This window comes from Lepidochelys olivacea, assembly GCF_965140295.1.
Source record: "Lepidochelys olivacea isolate rLepOli2 genome assembly, chromosome: 8".
In the NCBI taxonomy this organism is placed as follows: Eukaryota; Metazoa; Chordata; order Testudines; family Cheloniidae; genus Lepidochelys; species Lepidochelys olivacea.
Window position 1 is genome coordinate 26,674,416 of NC_140418.1, and position 21,932 is coordinate 26,696,347.

General features: G+C 43.8%; 2 long non-coding RNA genes across 4 annotated transcripts in view; one reads left to right on the top strand and one right to left on the bottom strand.

Annotated features, from left to right (window-relative positions):
- Positions 1-21,932, top strand: part of LOC311525697 — a 372,687-nt gene that overhangs the window by 171,422 nt on the left and 179,333 nt on the right. Inside the window, exon 3 of the long non-coding RNA XR_014712841.1 lies at positions 8,425-8,477. This is a non-coding gene — a long non-coding RNA (uncharacterized lncRNA). The remainder of the gene's footprint in view (positions 1-8,424; positions 8,478-21,932) is intronic.
- LOC311524905 lies at positions 1,447-5,859 on the bottom strand. 3 transcript variants are annotated; one of them, XR_014712641.1, is made up of 4 exons: positions 5,372-5,859; positions 3,797-3,971; positions 3,602-3,668; positions 1,447-2,829 (listed from the first exon to the last, which is right to left on the bottom strand). It is a non-coding gene; the product is annotated as an uncharacterized lncRNA (long non-coding RNA). The 3 variants fall into 3 exon arrangements; XR_014712640.1 differs by lacking the exon at positions 3,602-3,668; XR_014712642.1 differs by having other exon boundaries at positions 3,602-3,971.

Here is a 21,932-nt window from a genome sequence, read left to right on the forward strand (position 1 = left end):
GGGACACAAAGACAGTTAAAGAAATGAAGAGTGTTTTAAAAGTTGATATTAGGAGTAAAAATAATCCTTAAAATGGTTTTGGTCCATTACTAAATGGAAATTGTAGAATTATCAATAATAATGCAGAAAAGGCAAAAGTGTTCAATTAGTATTTCTTTTCTGTATTTGGGGGAAAATAGATGAGGTAGTCATATCATATGATAAGACACTTTCCATTCCACTAATATCTCAGGAGTATATTAAACAATGGCTACTGAAGTTACACTACAGTTTTAAAATCAGCAGGTCTGGATAACTTGCAACCAAGAGTTTTAAAAAAGCTGACTGAATTGCTCACTGGACCATTAAAGTTGATTTTTCAGTAAGTCTTGGGTCACTGGGGAAGACGGAGAAAGCTACTATTGTGCCACTATTTTAGATGGGTAAACAGGATGACCTATGTAATTACATGCCTCCCAGTCTGACATTGATCCTGGGAAAGATAATGAAGTGGCTGATGTGGCACTCAATTAATAAAGAATTTAAGAAAGGTGTGAAGGAACTGCTGAGGCTGGTGACCTCACCAGAAAAGGAGGAGCCTTTGGTGGGTTGGTCAATTTGACAGTTGGAGAGTGGATCTCAAGAGTGGGAGATCTGAGAGTGATGACAGAGCAGTCACCAGGAACAGGGAGTTGGATGGTCAGACAGAAGGTCTGGCTAGACTTGCCTGGAAAGGGGAGCTAACTGAAGAAGGGTTAGTAGAACTCTGAGGAAAAACCTTGAAGAGGCTGAAGACAGCTCAGTTTGATGTGCCTGGCCCAGACTGTTCCTACAGAGGTAAAGCATGGTGGGTTTTGGAGGAGAGAGATTCCTCAGAAAAAGTGAGGGTATCCCAAAACTATCCCAGTAACCGGGCAGCAAGGGTTGGTGCTGAGAAGTGACATTGGACACGCAGGTCACAGCACAATATATATTCATATTTTAAATAACTAAGAAGCTCAAGACAGACTTATGCGGATAGGGTAAGCTGAGCAGTTTCTGTGTATAAACTACTTTTCTGTTGCTTCCAGTTCCATGTTAGGTTATATTTAGGGCTGTCGATTAATTGCAGTTAACTCATGCGATTAACTCAAAAAAATTAATCGCTATTAAAAAATTAATCACAATTAATCACAGTTTGAATTGCACTGTTAAACAATAGAATACCAACTGAAATTTATTAAATATTTTTGGATGTTTTTCTACATTTTAAAATATATTGATTTCAGTTACCACACAGAATACAAAGTGTACAGTGCTCACTTTATATTATTATTTTTTATTACAAATATTTGCACTGTAAAATTTATAAACAAAAGACACAGTATTTCTCAATTCACCTCATACAAGGAATGTAGTGTAATCTCTTTATAGTGAAAGTGCAACTTACAAATGTTGTTGCGGTTCAGTGATGAGACAGAACACAGCTTTTTGCAAGCAAGCAGGCTGGTCAGCGGAGATGGGCTGTTCTGCCCCCCCTGCCTTCCACCTTCTCCTTTTATTATATTTCTCCCCCTAAGCATTACACACTGCTACACAAAGGAATGTATGACGTTGATTCATATGCTTAGTTACCATCCTCTATCTACTACAATCCTGGTTCTCAGGCCTTGAGCCCAGGCTAAAAAAACCTCCCACAGTTGCTGTCCAAACAATCAAGTTCTCAGGGTTCATATCTAGCCCTTGTCCTTGGATAGAGCAATGTGTGCATTGCTCCTAGGAGACAGTCAGGGTGTGCCCCGCCTGCTTCCAGGTGGAATAGCTAGACATTAACCCTTCATCTCCCCTTTTTTGTTTATTGATAATTGGCCATCTCATGGTAGCCGCCAATTTGTTTTATCATGCTATTTAACTCCCAGACAGACAAGGACATAACCTGGGGAGCTTTCCAGGGCAAAAATTTTACAAAATCTTAACAAGGAAGGAATACATTGTACACAGCAACAACAAAAAATAAGCCCAATAATTACAAACACAAAATAACCAAAAGCTTAACATCTGCAATATAATCATCTAAAAGGGATACACTTCTTTTACTACAATTGTAACCAGCAAAAGGCAATATAAGTATCATTCTACTAAGACAGCAAAGGGTGCCATCACTTAAATTTGCAGGAATATAATTAAAGGTGCATGAACCACAAGTAAAAACCCATCCTGATGGTAGGATGATATGGCCATAATTATATGAAACATTAACAGCATGGGAACAATTTAAAAGGGATTGAGAAATTTTTTGACAGCCTAAGGGCACCTTTGTACTAGTGCAGTTAACTACACGCGCACAGGTGACATTGTGAGCCCCGGCCGGGTACGGTGTGTGAAGGGATATAGCCGTGCGAGGCAGAATATAGTTGGCCGGGCCCCAATTAGCCATGCTAGAGTACTGGGAGAAAAGATTAGCATAAGCAAAGAGCAGTATCTTATTCTCCTTCGGGCTTGTAACGGGGGAGGCGCTTCCGAGCCAACCCCTACAGAAAATAGCAGACACAAAAGGCACACAATCATCACAGAATTAGCAGTGATTTGGGCGAGAATCGCCACAAACAAAGTCTTAGGAGTTTCTGGCTGCTGATCTGCTGCCAGTTTTCGTTGAGCCGTGGCGACCAATGCTTTTACCGCTCCCCCTGTCACAGGCTGGCTTGGGACGTTACGCCTCCTCCGTTTCCGTCCCGCCGTTGTCGACTCGGGGGGCAACGCAGTCTCCTCCAAGGTCAGCTGAAACTCTGGTATGGGATTCGACAGCCCCTGGTGCCATGCCATGTTGTTTAAGTGCTGGTCGCACGCACCGGGCTGGAACCCACAACGGTCCTGCAGGGAGAGACACAGCAGCATATCCCCGACCCCAAGTGATTAGAGGTGCTGGGCCCAGCCACTGTGGATCGAGCAGCTGATGGTAAAAGACACGCGGTCTTTCCAGTACCTCAGATTTGTGAAAATGCCGATCCGCAGGGGTCTGCTGATCTGCATTCAGTGTTAAATTATTTAAAGTAAACAAGAGAATATACATCTGTTGTTGAATGTCTCCTAAGGTTCGGAGATGCAGCTCCCCTTGTTTTAATTGTTTATCTAGCAAGGTTTTGAGTGTGCGATTGGCACGTTCAACAATGGCTTGGCCCGTGGAATTATAAGGGATTCCGTGTTTAAGATGGACGTCCCAGCGGGCACAAAAGGTGGAGAGGGCTGCAGAGCAGTAGGCTGGGGCATTATCTGTTTTAATTTGGCAAGGGCGACCCATAACAGAAAAGCAGGCCAGCAAATGGTGAATAACTTTGTTAGTGGCTTCCCCACGTTGTGGGGTTGCCCAAAGGAAGCCTGAATAAGTATCAACGGAAACATGTAAAAATGAATAGGGGCGGAATTGTGGTACATGAGTAACATCCATTTGCCACAGCTGATTTGCTGCAGTACCTCGGGGGTTAACGGCATAAGAAAAAGTAGGAGCAGCAGCAGCACAGTGGGGGCAGGAACGAACAATGGAACGTGCATAATCAGCAGGAATGTGAAACTGCCGGGCCAAAACAGAGGCAGACTGATGAAAAAAGGCATGGCTTTCAATGGGGTCAGAAAAAAGGGAATTTACCTGACCATGCAACGCGCGATCGGCGCGTGCATTGCCCTCAGTGAGTGGCCCAGGCAGAGGGGTATGACTGCGAATATGAGCAACAAAGTAAGGGAAATGACGAGTGGCAAGAAGACTCTGTAAAGACAAAAACAGGCGAAGGAGATCTGCATCAACCTGAGGGGTAATGAGGGCAAGGGGTAAATAAGCAATTACCTAATAAACATAATGGGTATCCACAATTAAATTAAAGGGACAATCAGCAAAAAGTTGAAAGGCCAAAATAACAGCAGCCAATTCTGAACGCTGTGAGACGGCGAGTGAGACAACGTAGATCCAAAGCCTCCTCCGCCCCGAGTTCGATCCTCGGCAGCTGGCACCTGATAGGGGACTAAAATCAATTGTGCAATTGACCGTCCACGCGGGAGCGACTGTGGAAGATGAGTCCACACCTGAACCTTAATAATGCCAGTGTAATCAGCATCAATGACCCCTGGAATGACAAAAAAGCCCTGTTTCCCAGCATGTGAGCGAGGGAGAACAAGACCTACAAAGCCGGCAGGGAGAGGTCCCGTCACCTGTGTAGGTATGGCACAGACCTCCCCTGGCAGCTGAAAGTCAGTGTCCTCCTGCAATCTGTTGGTAAAATCCAAAAAGGACTCTAAGGCACCCTGACGGATACTGACAAAGCTTTTGGTAGGCTTGCCTGAATCCGGGACCTTCTTGAAAGCATGCTGGGCACAGGTGGAGATAATGGGGAAGACGGCCGGAGGGAGTTGAGACTGCATCCCAATAGTAGCAAACTGGCCCTCCCCTGCCAAATGCTCATAAATGATACCTTGCTCTCTATATACCTGGGCTTGGCGTTCTGCCATCTGCCGATACTCACTAAGCCAAATAACATACTGACTGGGTGACAACATCATGCGCAGCAGCATTTTCCAATCCTCAGGGATTAGGGAGTACCCAGCACCCATCCCTTCAATGAGACCACGCACAAAGGTGCTAGTCAGGCCAAATTCACGAATTGCTTTCTTTACCTCTCTAACCACCGAGTATGGCAGAGTGGTCCAGGTGCCCACGGGGTTGCCCTGGTCATCATTCTGCCAGGTCACCGGGCAAACGGAGACCAGATCAGCCAGCTCCTCTGCTGTAAGATCTGATCGAGCTTTCGCTGCGTGAACCATTTGTTGCACCAGCGAAAGCTTCTGAGCAGATGCAGATGACTCTCCAGGGGGCCCCATGGGGGGAGGGTGATCACACACCGGCTCCGGTGGGGAAGGCCAGGGAGGCGGTGGTAATAGAGGCACTGGGGGCGAAGCAGGGGGAGGGATGGCTGCAGGAGCGGACGGGGGTGGCAGGATCGGCAGCTCCTCTGTTGGTGCTGAAGAGGGCCTTTCCAAGGCGACACGCTGTGTCGCATCGCCAGGAGGGGGGATGACTGCAGGGGCGGACGGGGGCGGCAAGAGCACCAGCCTCGCGAGGGAGGGTCTGTCTGAGGCGACACGCTGTACCACGTCGCGGCAGAGGTGCCAGGCATGTAAAGCCTGCACGGGTGCCCGAGGCTCTTTGTGCAATGTCTGGCCCAATCGCTCCCAGTCCGCTAGCTTAAGGCTTCCAGCTTCAGGATACCACGGGCACTTGGCACGCACCTCCTGTAGCAGGAGAGTGAGTTCTCGAGCCGGGCAGTCATGCTGAGCCTTACGCAGCAAATACTGCAGCTCATTACGGTGTTGCACTTGCAAAGCAGAGAGGGAGCTTCCCATACTTACCACAATGAAAAATACTCACCGGGATCCACGAAGTGGATGAGTGACGCGTCTGAAACCCTTGCCGGGCGAGGTGAGTGCTGAGGGCCCCACGTTTGGGCGCCAGTTGTTGCGGTTCAGTGATGAGACAGAACACAGCTTTTTGCAAGCAAGCAGGCTGGTCAGCGGAGATGGGCTGTTCTGCCCCCCCTGCCTTCCACCTTCTCCTTTTATTATATTTCTCCCCCTAAGCATTACACACTGCTACACAAAGGAATGTATGACGTTGATTCATATGCTTAGTTACCATCCTCTATCTACTACAATCCTGGTTCTCAGGCCTTGAGCCCAGGCTAAAAAAACCTCCCACAGTTGCTGTCCAAACAATCAAGTTCTCAGGGTTCATATCTAGCCCTTGTCCTTGGATAGAGCAATGTGTGCATTGCTCCTAGGAGACAGTCAGGGTGTGCCCCGCCTGCTTCCAGGTGGAATAGCTAGACATTAACCCTTCAAAATGTAGATTTTTTTTTGTTACATAAGTGAACTCAAAAACAAAACAATGTAAAACCTTAGAGCCTACAAGTCCACTCAGTCCTACTTCTTGTTCAGCCATGCTAAGAGAAACAAGTTTGTTTACATTTACGGGAGATAATGCTGCCCTCTTCTTATTTACAATGTTACCTGAAAGTACGAGCAGACGTTCGCATGGCACTTTTGTAGCTAGCATTTCAAGGTATTTATGTGCCAGATATGCTAAACATTCATATGCCCCTTCATGCTTCGGCCACCAATCCAGAGGACATGCTTCTATGCTGATGGCACTTGTTAAAAATACAATGTGTTAATTAAATTAGTGCCTGAACTCCTTGGGAGAGAATTGTATATCTCCTGCTCTGTTTTACCCACATTCTGACATATATTTCATGTTATAACAGTCTCAGATGATGACCCAGCACATGTTGTTCGTTTTAAGAACACTTGCACTACAGATTTGATAAAACGCAAAGAAGGTACCAATGTGAGATTTTTAAAGATAGCTACAGTACTCAAACCAAGGTTTAAGAATCTGAAGTGACTTCCAAAATCTGAGAGGGACAAGGTGTGGAGCATGATTTCAAAAGTCTTAAAAGAGCAACACTCTGATGTGGTAGCAACAGAACCCAAACCACCAAAAAAGAAAATCCACCTTCTGCTGATGGTATCTAACTCAGATGATGAAAATGAATACACATCAGTCCGCACTGGTTTGGATTGTTATCAAGTAGAGCCTGCCATCAGCATGAATGCATATCCTCTAGAATGGTGGTTGAAACATGAGGGACATATGAATCTTTAGCACATCTGGCATGTAAATATCTTGCAACACCAACTACAACAAAGCCATGCAAATGCCTGTTCTCACTTTCAGGTGACATTGTAAAAAAGAAGCGGGCAGCAATATCTCCTGCAAATGAACACAAACTTGTTTGTCTGAGCAATTGGTTGAACAAGAAGTAGGGCTGAGTGGACTAGTAGGCTCTAAAGTTTTACATCGTTTCGTTTTTGAATGCAGTTATTTTTGTACGTAATTCTACGTTTGTAAGTTCAACTTTTATAGTGAAGAGATTGCACTGCAGTACTTGTTTTAGGTGAATTGAAAAATGCTATTTGTTTTGTTTTTTTACAGTGCAAATATTTGTAATAAAAATAACTATAAAGTGAGCACTGTACACTTCGTATTCTGTGTTGTAAATGAAATCAATATAATTGAAAATGTAGAAAACATCAAAAATATTTAAAGAAATGGTATTCTATTATTGTTTAATCGTGTGATTAATCATGATTAATTTTTTTAATCGCTTGACAGCCCTTGTTATATTTGTTCATAATATTTTCACTAACTCTAAGACTAAGCCTGATATGTGCTACTAAGTGATTTAGACACCTGACTGCTGCTTCTCTAAGGGACACTACATAATAATTACCATATATTAGTGTGTGCCTCTGGGTTTCCAGTTCCTGGAGAGAAAAGACTAAAGCCCTTTAACGCTATATGTAAACCAAACAAGGAGTGAATAGTGGATGCTGGCAATAAAGGTACAGGTATAGTCACCGAGTATCTTTGTGTATATATGGCAGTTGCTCCCCAGAGAGGGTAATATAATTAATGCTAATCAACTGGGGTTTATAGAAAATAGATCCTCTCAAACTAACTTGATTTTTTTATGAGAATAGAAGTTTGGTTGATAAAGGTAATAGGATTAATATACTTAGACTTCTGTAAAGCATTTGACTTGGTACCACATGACATTTTGAAAGTTATAAAAAATAACATGGAACACATTAAATGGTTAGGTCTCAATTTAATTGTAATGGGTAATCATTGTCAAATGAGTGTATTTCTAGAGGGGTCCTGGAATCTGTTATTGGCCCTAAGCTTTTTAACATCTTTATTAATGGAAATATAAAATCATCACCGATAAAGTTTCCAGAAGACACACAAATTGGGGGAGTGGAAAATAATGAAAAAGACAGGTCACCGATTCAGAATGATCTGGAACACTTGGTAAGCTGGATGCAAGCAAACAATGTGTTTTTTAATATGGCTAAATGCATACATCTAGGAACAAAGAATATAGGCTATATTTACAGGATGGGGGATTCTATCTTGGGAAGCAATGACTCAAAAAGATTTGGAGGTTGTGGTGGATAATCAGCTGAATGTGATGTCCCAGTGCGATGCTGTGGCCAAAAGGGCTAATGCAATCCTTGGATACATAAAAGGGAATCTTGAGTAGGTATACAAAAGTTGTTTTACTTCTATATTTGGCATTGCTGTGACCACTGCTGGAATACTGTGTCCACTTCTGGTGCCCACAGTTCAAGAAGAATGTTGATTAAAGAATTAGAAAATAAGTTTTATGACCTGTTTTTTATAGGTGGTCAGACTAGATGATCACAATAATCTCTTCTGGCCTTGGAATCTCATTCATGCAATAGCAATAATTTATATTTTGACAGATTATGGAGCGCTTTTATGGTTGAAAATTTCAATGACAGTTTCCATCACTAGCTACAGTCGGTAACACAACTTTTTGTTTATGTTGTTTCTTACAGGAGAATTCTTGGTTGGTCTTCATCAAAATCCACTGTACACAGCACTTCCACAGGTCAGAAATCTCATCATTTTATTTTTTTATTGTAAAAGGTCATTTTTCAATGGTGGGAATTTGCAGTCACTCCAGTAGAATCTTTGTCCTCTGTTTCAGCTGTTTTTATTTTTAGTAACTACATTTAACAGCTCTATTCTTTTTCTCAGCAACACTCATGCCCTACATTTCAGAGTTCCATTCTTTCTGTTTCTACATTTATTTTTATTACACGAGACACTGAAATTATTTCTCTGTCAAATATTTAAATTGTATTGCATTTATATCACATACCTAATACTATAATGAGTCCACAGAGGAGATGAAAAGCACTTATGTGATCCTATATCAACAGAGCCACACTTTGAGCCCCGTCAAGGAGTAACCAGTGTATTATTTTTAAGCAAGTCTCCATTTTTCTAGCAGAGGGCTGCATTTAAAGATCACTCCCATGGACATTTTTTCAATGCCAGTTTTGTTTGGGGCATATCCTAAAGCAGCATCTCACTAATGATCCCCCATTTCTTAGGCTAATAGTTGTGGACAGAAACTGACTGCATCTGAGCCAGAGGAAGTAACACATTGCTTTGCACTCCATCCAAAAAGTAAAGTCCAGCACTGCTTGTTAAAATACCTAGCTCTCTCCAAGTCTGGTCACTAGTGCTACAACAGTGGCAACTTGTATTATGTGGGGGAAATCTCTTACCAAACCCTGTGGGGAAGAAAAGAGAATTTTTTCCCAAGGAATGTCACCAAATTGCTGTCAAAGGTGGAACATTTGTTAAAATTCTAGCAATGTATCATTCTAGCAATGTATCATTGAATTAATCCATTTCAGACTTTACACTGCTACAAACTAAACTTACTTGACTAGGCATGGGAGATACTTATTTGTATTTGGTGCATGTGTAACTCATCAGGAGGTAGACTGCATCCCTTACCACTTTGAATTAGCCCTCCCACACACATAATCCGGTTAGTAGTTTCAATGAATCACATGAATTTGTGAAGTGCATGAAATAATTTAAGTTCTTTGCAAAGTAACTTCAGAGTGAATGTTTATGAACCTACATCAGAAGTACATGTGAAAAATATATACTTCTGACCTAGCAATAAATGGATTCTGTGAGTCAGAGAAGAATAGAAAAGGACAATGGTTTTCACATAATGGAAATCTTTGACAGAAACAGCATGGTACCCACAAGAGTGAAAGTGAGGAACAGTTGATAAATTACTGCACTAGAATATAAACATATACAGCTGGAAGAGACAGTCATGAGGTCTGATCCCACCATTCATTTCTAAATTTTCTGGATCTACAAGAAGGAATTTTCATTGTGTACAGAAAGAGAAACCTGAAAGCAGACTTGTTTGCCTTTATGTATGCACACACCTTGCCTTTCCTGATACTTTTTCACATTGTCACTACTGTGGGCTACTAATCACTTAGACTTATATTTTGTTACAAGACTGGCAGCAAGCTGATTTAGAACTTGTCAGATGAGGGTCAGCAGATGGATCCAATTCCTCAAACATGATCTCTTTTTCTGCTACACTAGAGTTATAAAATATCTCACTCTACCTCACATGGATGGAGTAACAAGTCAAAATGCAACACAGGCAGGTGTTGGACAAATGGCCCTTATTTAAAGCCAGAGTTAGGACCCTGCCCCAGATCTACTGAAGACATACAAATCCAGCAAGAGCAACAACAAATCATATCATTTAGGGCTGGTGAAAATTGCCGTACTGTTAAGCGGTTAAACAGGTACATTATGGGAAAGAGAGGTGCAAGCTTCCTCCATACTGACCCACCAAAAACCTCCTTAACCCTAACAGCTGCCTCTAGAGAAGCAGGTGAACTCCATCTTCATTCCCATTTAGGATGTGTATTTCAAAAGAGCCTAATGGAGTTTCAATAGGACTTTCCATAGCAGTAGGGCACATTATCTCCCTTAGGCCCCTATGAAAATCCCATTCTGTCAGCTGAGACTGTAAACAAGTTTGCCAGTTTGCCAGGGGGTTCCTCCAGGAAGTGGGGTTACAACACCAAACTCATTACACTTCAGTAGTCACAACTGATGTGAACTGGATTTTATATGCTGACCTGTGAAATGAAAGATTTTGTATCCTATTACCAATCATTTGAGCCCGCCAGTTTCCCAGAAAGGCAGTTATTTTTCTTAAATATTGTATAGAAGGAAAGGGGAAGTATTTTTATATGCTGTTTGATCATATAAAAAATTCTTCCACACCAGTTAGCATGGCAATAATTACAAATATTCTAGTTTTCATTCTGCTTGCACTAGTGAATATAGTCATGGATGCAAACACTTTATTTTTCATGGTCAACTACTGGGGCCCTCACAACACAAAAATTAGTAGAAAAAAGACCATAAACCCCATCAAATTTAATCCTCTAGTTTTGTTTTTGTGTTTTTCTTAAAGAGCTGAATTTTTGATTGCGTCTGCCTAGAAGATCACATATTCCATGACTCGTGCTGGTGTTGGCAAACATACAGCTTTGCTCACTCCACTTCATTTATTTGTCTTTTAATTTGACATTCTAAGAACTAGCATTTTATTGATACTGTTGGATGTTTTTTGGCTTGGACTCCTACTTCTCATTGTTATAGCCACTTTCAAATGCATTCAAGCTTCTTGTTAACTAAGGCCTTGTCTACACTGGCAAGTTTCTGCGCAGTAAAGCAGCTTTCTGTGCTGTAACTCCCGAGGTGTACACACTGCCAAGCTACTTAGTGCACAGAAACTGCACAGCTGCAGCACTGTAAAAAAACCACCCTGACGAGAGGCGTAGAGCTTTCTGTGCCGGGGCTATGGCACTGCGGTGTCAGTCTAGACACCCTGGTCGATTACAGCGCTGTGATTGGTCTCCGGGAGATGTCCCACACTGCCTGTCCTCACCTCTCTGGCCATCAGTATGAACTCTACTGCTCTGCGCTCATGCGACCAACCACCGTGAGTCCCACCCCATAAATTCCTTTGGAATTTTGAAAGTCACCTTCCTGTTTTCTCGGTGATGCGTGCAGTGGTCTCAGTGCATCTTTCCACGTGGCCATGCCTGCTCCATGCAGCGGGCGATTCCCCGCTTGCAGCAATGGCGAGCTGCTGGACCTTATCAGCATCTGGGGGAGAGGAGGCTGTCCAGTCCCACCTGCGCTCCAGCCGTAGAAATTATGATACCTATGGACAGATTTCACGATGCATGACAGAAAGGGGCCATGATCGGGACACACTGCAGTGCAGGGTCAAAGTGAAGGAGCTGCAGAACACCTACCACAAGGCACGGGAGGCAAACCACTGTTCTGGTGCTGTGCCCAAAAGCTGCCGGTTCTGCAAAGAGCTGTACGCGATACTCGGTGGTGACCCCACCTCCACTGCGAAGGCCACTGTGGATACTTTGGTGGCTCGCGTACCAATCAAGAGGGGACCAAGCCAGGAGGAGGAAATCTTGGATGTGGAGGGGGACCCAGAGGCAGAGGACAACTCGGAGGTCAGAGATGCATGCAGCCAGGAGCTCTTCTCTACCCCGGAAGAGGATAGCCAGTCACAGCTGCCAGAGCTTGGCGAAGTGCAAACAGGAGAGGAGGCCCCTGGTAAGTGGCTTTCATTTTGGGAATTGCTGAAGCGAGTTGTAGGGGGCAGGTGGGTTGCAGAAAGCAGGCTTGTGTCTGTATGATGCACATACCACCACATGCCTAGACTGAGTGGCAGAACAGGGTATTGATTTGACTCCCTCACTTCATGGGAATCTGCCTTAGAGATCTTCACAAAACTCTCATGGAGATACTGGGCAATCCACTGTAGCAGGTTCTTTGGCAGAGCTGCTTTGTTTCTTGCCCCATTAAGGGTCACTTTCCCGCACCACTCTGTCATCACTGGGAGGATTACTCACCATTTTCGGGGCCTTGTGGCTCATGTGTGCTTGCCTGGGGTCAGCCAGTTAGTGACAGGTATGTAAATTGTGGCTGTGTTTTAAATCACTGAATCAGTGCTCTGGGCTGCAAACAATACTGCTTCTGTAAAATGCTGCATTTTGGCTTCACAGATATGACTTTGGGAGCCCAGCCTTCCTCTTTGTTATCGCCAGCTGTATGGCTGTGCTGAATTAGAAAGCGGCCACAAAGAACTAAAGAAGACTTTCTGCGTGATGTCATGATGCACTCCACAACCGAAAAACAGGAATTACAGGAGTGGTGAGACAGCGAGAAGAGGGACCGAAAGGAGAACGTGATGTGATAGAACGAAGCTCTGGAGCGGCTCTTAAACATTATGGAGCGCCAAGCAGACACGCTCCAGGCACTACTAGCGCTGCAAACTGAGCAGCTCCGTGCCCGCCCTCCCCTGCAGCCGCTGTTGCAAAACTTTCCCATTCCTCCCCCAGACACCACCAACACACTCTTATTGACCTCCTGGCTCCAGTCTGTACCCACTGCATTCCACTCCTCCCCCGCCACAGTCTAGCCCTGCGGACTCCCAGTACCCACCGCACTCAACACCCATCCCTCTGCAGTTTAGCCCTGCTGAAGTACAGTACCCGCTGCACTGTACTCCAAAGGCCCAGGTTGCATATGATATCTGGACATACACAAATCTTTAACCATCCTGGAACCCCACCTCCTCCTGGGACCCTCCCTTCCCCCATCCCCCACAGTACTGATGAGGTTTTTTTGTTTGTCTTTCTCCTCTGGTTGTTGTTTTTTAATAAAAGAATTGTTTTGGTTTGAAAGCAATCTTTATTTGAATCCATTAATTGAAAGCAAACAGAGCCCTGCAAGGCAACAGACAATTTTCTTAAACCTTCATAGTGCATCATCTGCACCAATCACAATCACCTCCTAGCATTATAAGCACTGCACTCCCGAGCATAGCAACAAATATTAGTGGATTTCAGCTTCACTCTGACCTGGTTAGCGACTGATCGGTAGCAGTCTGGAGTAGCCAGCTTCCATAGTGCAATTGCCAGTGCTTCTCCAACGACAGGGCAGCTCTCATTCTCATGTCCTTGTGCCACAGGTCTGGGCTGAGCTCATCACACAGTCCCATTAATGTGGCTTTCCTCATCTGAAAGTTCTGCAGCCACTGCTCGTCATCCCAGACGTGCATGACAATGTGATCCCACCACTCACTGCTGGTTTCTCAAGCCCCAAAGTGGCGTTCCACTGTGGTCAGCACCTCCGTGAATGCCACAAGCAATCTTGTGTCATAGCTACTACATGTGGCAAGATCAATGTCAAACTCCTTTTGTCCTTTGTAGTTTAAGGAATAAACTGCCACTTGTGACGTGTCAGTGAGAATGAGCAGCATATTGGTCAACAGTGCGGGATCCACTCCTGCAGTCCAAAGAGGCAGAATGTACAGTACACAAACCATTGAAAGATGGCGCCAAATGCTGATGGAAGCACAGGGAATGCTGGGATGTGCAGCAATGCATCACGGGGCATTGGGACAGGACCCAGGATGTCCCGCGACCCCCTCCACCTTCCCACAAGTCTTAGCAGAAGAAGAGGAAGAGATGTTCTGTGGGATAGCTGCCCAGAGAGCACCGCTCTGAATACCAATGCAAGGGCCACAAGTGTGAACACACTATTGCACAGGCAGCTGACAGTGTGAACACACAACAGTGGTTTCCCTTCAGTGCTCTCTGAGCAGCGCTGTAACTGCCGGCGATGTACCTCTGCCAGTGTAGACATACCCTGAAAAACAACTGTTTGTGACATTAATGGCATTACCAAGTTATTTAGAGTTTATTGTGCAAGCTGTGCTCTATGAAATCCATAAATACAATACTAAGGGGCAATTTGTCTGCCACCGTACCACCTTGAGCTGTAGGCTTCTCTTCAGATCTTACCTGAAGGCTTCAGCCTAATCAGTAATTGGATGGGAAATACCCAGGAAAATCCAGAGTGAATAATTCTATCTGCACTATGTCCAAAATACCACCACCTTTGCTTCTGTTCAGGAAAATGCAGAGATTTTTTTTTCTTTTAAACTACCTTCAAAGGTTATTTGAATTCTTTGTTGCACTAGAAGTGTTGTCTGAGTGCTGAGTAGGGGGGCCAGGTGCCTGGTTTTCAACTGGAAAAACCAGTCGTAAAGGGGACCTGACATTTTCCAGTCAGATCTACCGAACAGACACCCAAAGTCCAGTTACTGTGAGTGGGGGAGGTGGGGAGGCACTGGGTCACCACCCGCTCCAGCCCCCACTCAGCCAGGGCCGCTTCCTACCTTTGTTGGGCAGCTGCAGCTCCCAGTCCCGGCTCCGCAGGCAAGTCTCTCCTGACCCAAGTGATGGGATGGGATGGAAAAGCAGTGAGCAATAAGAGGGAGGGAGAAGAGGAGTGGATGGGGATCAAGGCCTCAGTGGAATAGGCAGGGTGAGGGTCAGGGCCTTGAGGGGAAGAGGCAGGGCAGGGGAGATACCAGCACTCCTGCTGGAGTGTCCACTTTTTAAATATTACCAAGTTGGCAACCCTAGTGATGAGTGAAGGTTCAAAGTGAACCAGTTCTGCTGTCTTAGTGAAACTTCCCCTGTTGTTCAGTTCGGCAATTTGCTCTTCAGTCCTCCACCGCACGAGCCCTTTCTATGTAGCTCTGGCATGTGTCCTCCTCACTCACACCCCAAGCTGAATAACTTTCAGTCATGGATGGCGTGTTTTTCTTCAGTGTAGGTATATATAATACATGTATAATTATTATTATGTGCACTGATATAATGTCATTCATCCATGGAGCTCAAACATGTTATGAACAGTTAACTCACTCACTAAGCTTTACAACATTCTGTAAGACACCAACAAGTATACAAGTGTAAGCGGGGGAATAGTCCCGCTATTGTGGGGAACTTTCCTGGCTTCTGCACTACCCCGGTGAAGTGGGCTAGTGAAAGGATCGGAGTCCTCGCTCCCACTTCCTTTACCCAGTGGCCTCCCTGCCCTTGAGGACTCCCCTTCCACTCTCCTGTCTGGCAGAGTCCTCGTAACCCCAACAAGGCTGGGCCCAGGATTTCTGGGGGCCTCGATCCCCAACCCTGCCGTGGTCACCTAGGACAGGGGCTAGGGTGTCCCCACTCCGGGGTACTCTCTCTGCACTGGGCACTTCTCTGACCCACTGACCATTACATACAATTTGAAGCAAATGCAAATTATTTAATCAACGATTAATTTTAAAACAAATAAGCGAAAATGGGAAAGGTTAAAGGAAACACATCACCCCGCTCTGTGGCAGGGAACATCACAAACAGTGTCTCTGGAATTTCCGGCAGTTCACAGTCTGTTCCTTGTAAGTCCCAGGCCTTCCTCTCAGGCCCTGGCTGTGCTGCAGGGATGCTGTGGTTGGACACTTGCTCTGGTGGTGGCCACACACTCTCAGGCTCTAGGTGGCAGGGTCCTTCTTCCCAGCATTGCCCCCGCCCTGTCAGGGTTACCAATCCCCCTCTGAGTCTGGCCTGCAGAGCCTCCTGGCTGAGGCGTCTCCCCTGAGCTGGGCCCACTGCCCAGGGTCCCCGCTCGCTCTCCCCACGACACCCGGCTCTGGACTGCTCCAGCTCCACTCTGCCTTAGCACGGCTGCTGCTCTGCCTCCAGCTCCAAGGGCTGCTCCTCTGGCCCCTCTGGCTCTGGTTGCTGCAGCTCTGCTCCCGGGGCAAGTCTGCTCTCTCTGGGCCGTGCCTCTGGCTTTGGGGCTGCAGCTCTGCTCCCAGGACAGGGTCTGCTCTCTTTGGGCTGCTTTTTTGGCCCCTCTGGATCTGGCACAGCTCTGCTCCCCAGCTCAGCTTGGGCCCCTGCTTTTTCCTTAGCTTGGCCCCACTCTGTCTGACCTTGGCAATTCCAGCTCACACGGAGGACGGGACCTCCCTGGCCTCCTGACTCCCTGATTAGCCTGCCCGCCCTGTCATTCTGGCTGACCTGGAGTATTGGCCTCTCCCCATTGTTCCTGGGGACTGTCAGTCTCAGGGTCCTGATTTCCCATCAACCCCTCCTTTTAGTACTGGGAGCTAGCAACTAAAACACCCCCACTGAATGTTAGTAAGGGGAGAACAGTCCCCTTACATAAGGGTTGCTTCACACCCTTGTGCAGCCCTTTGGAATAGAACACAATTGTTCCTAATTACACCCACTGAGTTGAATGTCAATTCCAGTTGCCACTTCACTAAGAATTTAGGTACCCAATATACCCTAATGGCAAACGATTGCTATGGCCAACAGTCTGGCTAAACGTTGAAGAAGAACAATATATAAGTCCAAGAGTTGGCATTTGGCCACTCTGTCTAGATTACCAATGCTTCTACTCTCACAAAATATACTATGAGAATTTTAGTGATCCGTAGTTGTCAGAACATCATTTGTGCCTCAACTGAAACATACCACCTAGCCCTATAATGGGGCATTGTTCCTGCGTTGATAGAGTTAGAATTCCTCTTGCTAAATCACTGTCACTTCTGTTTGCCTTGTTTATGTTTTGTTTGGAGGTCTGTCCAAACACAGCCTGCTTAGCTTAAAAAATATGACAGAACTGCAGCTCAAGATGAAATGGCTGGGGGCACCTGATGATCTAGAATGTTATAAAAATGTAAGGTTATATCACTCAAAAGAATTACCAGGTGACATCTTAATCCATTGTAATTTAAAGCTTTCAAGAGGTGCTCAACATGATGCACCAAAAAAAAAAAAAAAAAAAAAAAGATAGTGGATAGAAAGATGAAATGTCCAGATGCTTGTTGAAACAAATGCATTTACATTTCTTCTGTGTAAAGAAATTAGGTGTAGCATGTTTACAGTCTTATTCCTGAATAGTCATTTGGTCTTGGAATAAATCAGCTTTAATTTGCGAAGACACCTGAGATAGGATTTTCAAAAGACCTCGGTGGTGGCCAAACTCCGCTTCTGTTTTGAAAAGTGCTCAGCATTGTCCTAACTGTGCACCAATTGAAGTCAATGGATGAAATCCTGGTTCCACTGAAGTCAATGGGAATTTTGCTATTGATTTCAATGGAGCCAGGATTTCACCTGACTTTTACAATGGATTTCAAAGTGGGAGCAGAGTTAGAACAAAATTGAGAGCTTTCGTAAAATCGTACCCTGGAATGATGATAAAAGGCATTGTACCAATTTTTACAGGAAGAATCTAGGCTAGTGCAGCGGTAATTTCAAGGATCAAATGCATCAGGAAGGTGTGATACTCTCAACATAGAGTTTGTGTGCAGGTAGGTGGCTGGTTCCTCATCTTGTTTTGGAAGATGCTGCTTATATATCATGGGCCTGATGAAGATAAGTATTTTCCTACTGGAGAGGTGGCACTATGCATTCTTTGGCAGAATCCTCAATAGGAGAAGGCTGTGGTGTCAAATTCCTGAGTTCTAAACCCAGATCTTGAAATGGCTCCCTCTGTAGATTTGGGCTTCATTTTATTTCTTTGAATCAGCACTGTAATCCTATCTGCAAAGTGGGGATATAATACCCCCTCCAGCAGGACTAATCACACCTGGTAAAGGGCTTTGAAAGTGGTCAGCCCTGCATCGTTACTGGGAATTATTCAAACCTGGCATTAAATGAGTCGGTTATGAAGGTGGGAGTTTAAAGTTTGGGTCTTTCTCTAACCTTTATCCTGGATCCTGTTTTGTGGGTAGTAACATCATATGTAAGGACCAGAACACATTTGTGTGGTTTTTAAATACTTATTGATAAATAAGGGTTGATGTCTCAACATTAATGTTCTCCTCCCGACACTCACCCCCCGAAAAATGCCAAAAGAAACCCGCAATACATCAGCAGTGATAAAATCTTTAGCCTGAGCACTGGCCATTGACCCTATGAATTACCCTGCTCTGTCTACAAGTCCAAATCTGATAAGGTTGCTACTTAAGGCCTCCACCAGCAGTTAATAAGGGCCTTTGACAATTACAAGATTTTAGCAGCAGGGAGCAAATGTGTGTCTTTGAGGCACTTTTAACTTTAGTAATAAGTTATTTGTTGCTGTTCATTACGGTGCACTTAAATGGTCTAAGGCACCCAGGTGCCAAGATGATGGGTGACTTTATAAATCATTAAAGGGCTGACTTTCAATGGACTTGTGTTCCTAGAGTCACATAGGCTCTCTTGAAAATTTCCCCATTTCTCTTTTAATGGATCAATGTAATTCATCTTACTTCAGAATTCTTTGTTACAGATGAAATAGATGATATTTATTAAACCACTGTTTACAGAAATTCTTCCTCTTGGGAAGTGTATTAGTTATTTTTAAGGGACAAGTAAAGGTGGGAGGGTGAGGGGATTTTTTTTCTTTTCCTTTAAATTGGAATGTAATTGAAGAGCCATGTGCTTTGCAGATCAGTGCACTGGCTGCATAGTCTTGTGAGAGCTGATGAAAAGGGGACTGTGAAAGTTGTGATAATGGTTCATAACAGACAGATGCACTCCTGGTGCATTTGCATGGTGATCATTTATGGGAGGGTATTTGTTACCATTAGTTGCAGCATCACTGTAGTTTAAGAGCTGCGGCATGTACATTTTCTGAGTTCATAACAAAGGTGAGGAAAGAGAGTGCAGAGCTGTGAAAACAGGTGAGGCAAGCTGTGAGGCAGGAGTGTTTTTGTGAGTGCTCTTTGTGAGTGAATGCGATAGACCACGTTGTAGGTATAAAAATGGAATTAGGACCCTATCTGTGTTGTCCCTCTTCCCCCCATTTAATTCCTCCACTGACTTAATTAAGATAAACAGCTTTTCATTAGTGAGCTTGCTCGCCAGGAGGGTTTTTTCCACAGCTCTCTTCATAATCCATTTTCTCCCCTTGTTTTTCCATGTGATAAAATCATAATCCTGCTTTTGCAACATCACAGAATGATAACACCATGCACACCCAGAGAGAAGTCTCCCTCATTGAGCTTTCAGTTTCTCTATTGATACTAATAATGCTTGAGAAGCTTTCTCGGGAGGATAAAAAACAAAAACCCAGCTTGCTAGTAAAGCAGATCTTTCTGAACTGTCATATCTCTGCTAATACTTCAGCATGAATGACTTGGCTTGTGTATTTGTTTGTTCTTTTAGATAATTGCAAACCCTTGACAAAGCTCATACTACAGCAACCTAACCTCACCGAGATTCAGAAGTTATAGTTCTTAGAAATATGACCACATAGCTTTGCACTTTGTGGTTTCTGAGCCCCTAAGTGGAAGTTTCTCCATGAAAAAAAGTTGTTCTTCCAGATTTTGGATGCTTTAAGAAACCAGGGAATGGTAGAATTGCTACACCTTTCAATGTAACAATATCTGAGTCATCTTCTAGCCAGACCTCTGACCATTCAAATATCGCCCATCACTTCACTACTAGTGATCTCTCCATTGTTTGTTTACTTATGGGATTGAAATCCCACAGCTGCCTTGCAACTGGTTCTATATCAACTACATTAAGCATCCATTCACACAGAGGACTATGTGTTTACTGCATAAGCAATTACTTTAGAAAGGAAAAATGTTCTTATAAAAATGAAGTAGACACAATAGGGGAGCTATATAGAAAATTCCATTATAGAACCAGTTTCTGTATTAAGGCCTGATTTATTTGCAATTTGCTCTGCAGCACAAGAGAAAAAGCATCAAACATCACTTTGTTTCTTGTTAGAAGTACTAAGTGAATATATCAATTTGGCAGCAAAAAAGAATTCAATTATATTTCCTCAAAATGTGTAATCAGTGCTTAGCATTTTCCTTCAGCAGGAAACTCCAATATTTGCACAGTGCATTATATATAATGTGTGTGTATGTGAATTGTAGTTCTCACGAAAGCTAGTTCATTGACATTTTGGGGGACTAAAGTCCTCTAACAAATAGAGCACAGTCTGCAATGGTGCAAGTTTCCCCTGTATTGTCCTGCTAACATATCAGTTATGTTCTGATATCAGTCAGAACCATGGCCAGTGCAATCGGCCGAACCTGCGGATAAGGCAGGTAAACAAACTGGCCCAGCCCACCAGGGGGCTTACCCTGGTGGGCCACGTGCCAAAGGTTGCCGATCCTTGACTTAGACCAATGCTGAGTATTTTTGAAAATCCCAACCTGTATCCACATCTTAAAAAGAGATCTCAGAATCATGCAATTGTGAAACACAACATTATTTGAAAGGCATGTGTATAGGGTATTGGCGAAGTGCTTATGGAAACATGAATGCCTTGATGGTTGAAGCAGTGGATTGGGAGTCAAATCTTACCCTTACTCTTCTATTGTCTGGCTCTTCTAATGACTTCATGAAAAGGATTACATTTCCCTGTTTGGGATTCTCAGCTGTTATAAATCAGTGTGTCTCCAATGAAGTCAGTGTATCTATGTCCATTTACATAAGTTGAGGACCTTGCGTCATAGTGTTTTTCTTCACTCACATGTACAGTAATTATAGTAATTACCTGCCTTGTAGAGATGCTGTGTGATGACTGCTTATAAATGGCTTTGAGATTCTTAAAGGCAAAGAGCTATTTTAGAGCAAATTGTTTATGTAAAACTGGATTGTGGTTTCTGTCTAAGGACAAAAATACAAAATGTTTGGATTTCAGAAGGGATTTTAAAAGGATTTTAAAAGAAATGAATTTGAGTAGTTTACCGTGGTGATGAAATAGAAAATCACAGAGTCTTAACAAAAGTGACTATTTCAAAATGAGCCATGTACTGATAGCAACCGTAGAAAGAGGATGAATGTCCCTTTGTCAGTTTACCACATCGCTGACTGACACCTCTAGCACTGCTCACCTAGGTCATTAGCTCCCTAAAACTGTAAATGTGTTTTTACTTTTCCACCAGGCCTGATATCCCCTGTATCTCATTGTTTAATAATTACCTGCTACCGTGTATACTAACATCTGCAACCTGCACATGGCACTGAAGATTTCCATTTACACATAAAAAAGTGGGATTCAAGGGAATTTTTCACAAAAAAAAACTATTAATTTTTGCATGTAGTGAATAAATCTACAAAAGAACAGGAGCTGTTATATGCCCTATTCCCCAATTTGTTCTTACAGAGAGAGGGTGAATATGTTAGCTAAGTACATAAGTATTTGGATCAATGTCCTGCTTTGGCATGGCTGTCTTCTCTAAAAGCTTTCAAACACTATTTAGAGTCCATTGACAGTGGATAAATACCAGCAGTATGTGTATTAGGCCAATACATTTAAAATCAGAAAGTAAAATTGGAGTAGATAAAGGAATCTTGGATGATACACTGCACTGGTACAATGACCTTTGCCGGGTATACACATACTGAGCCCTGCAGATGGCAATAGTTTGATGGCTTTGCTGCCAGTATATAAAGGTGTAAAATGCGAGAGAATGGAAGAACATACCCAGCACACTTTCTCGTTTCTCTCTCTCTCTTTCTAAGATAGCGAATCTGGACAGCCTGAATTAGTCAGTGGAGAAATCTGGGAAAAGAAAACAAAAAAAGCAGTTGTAATAGAATTATTTCTGAGT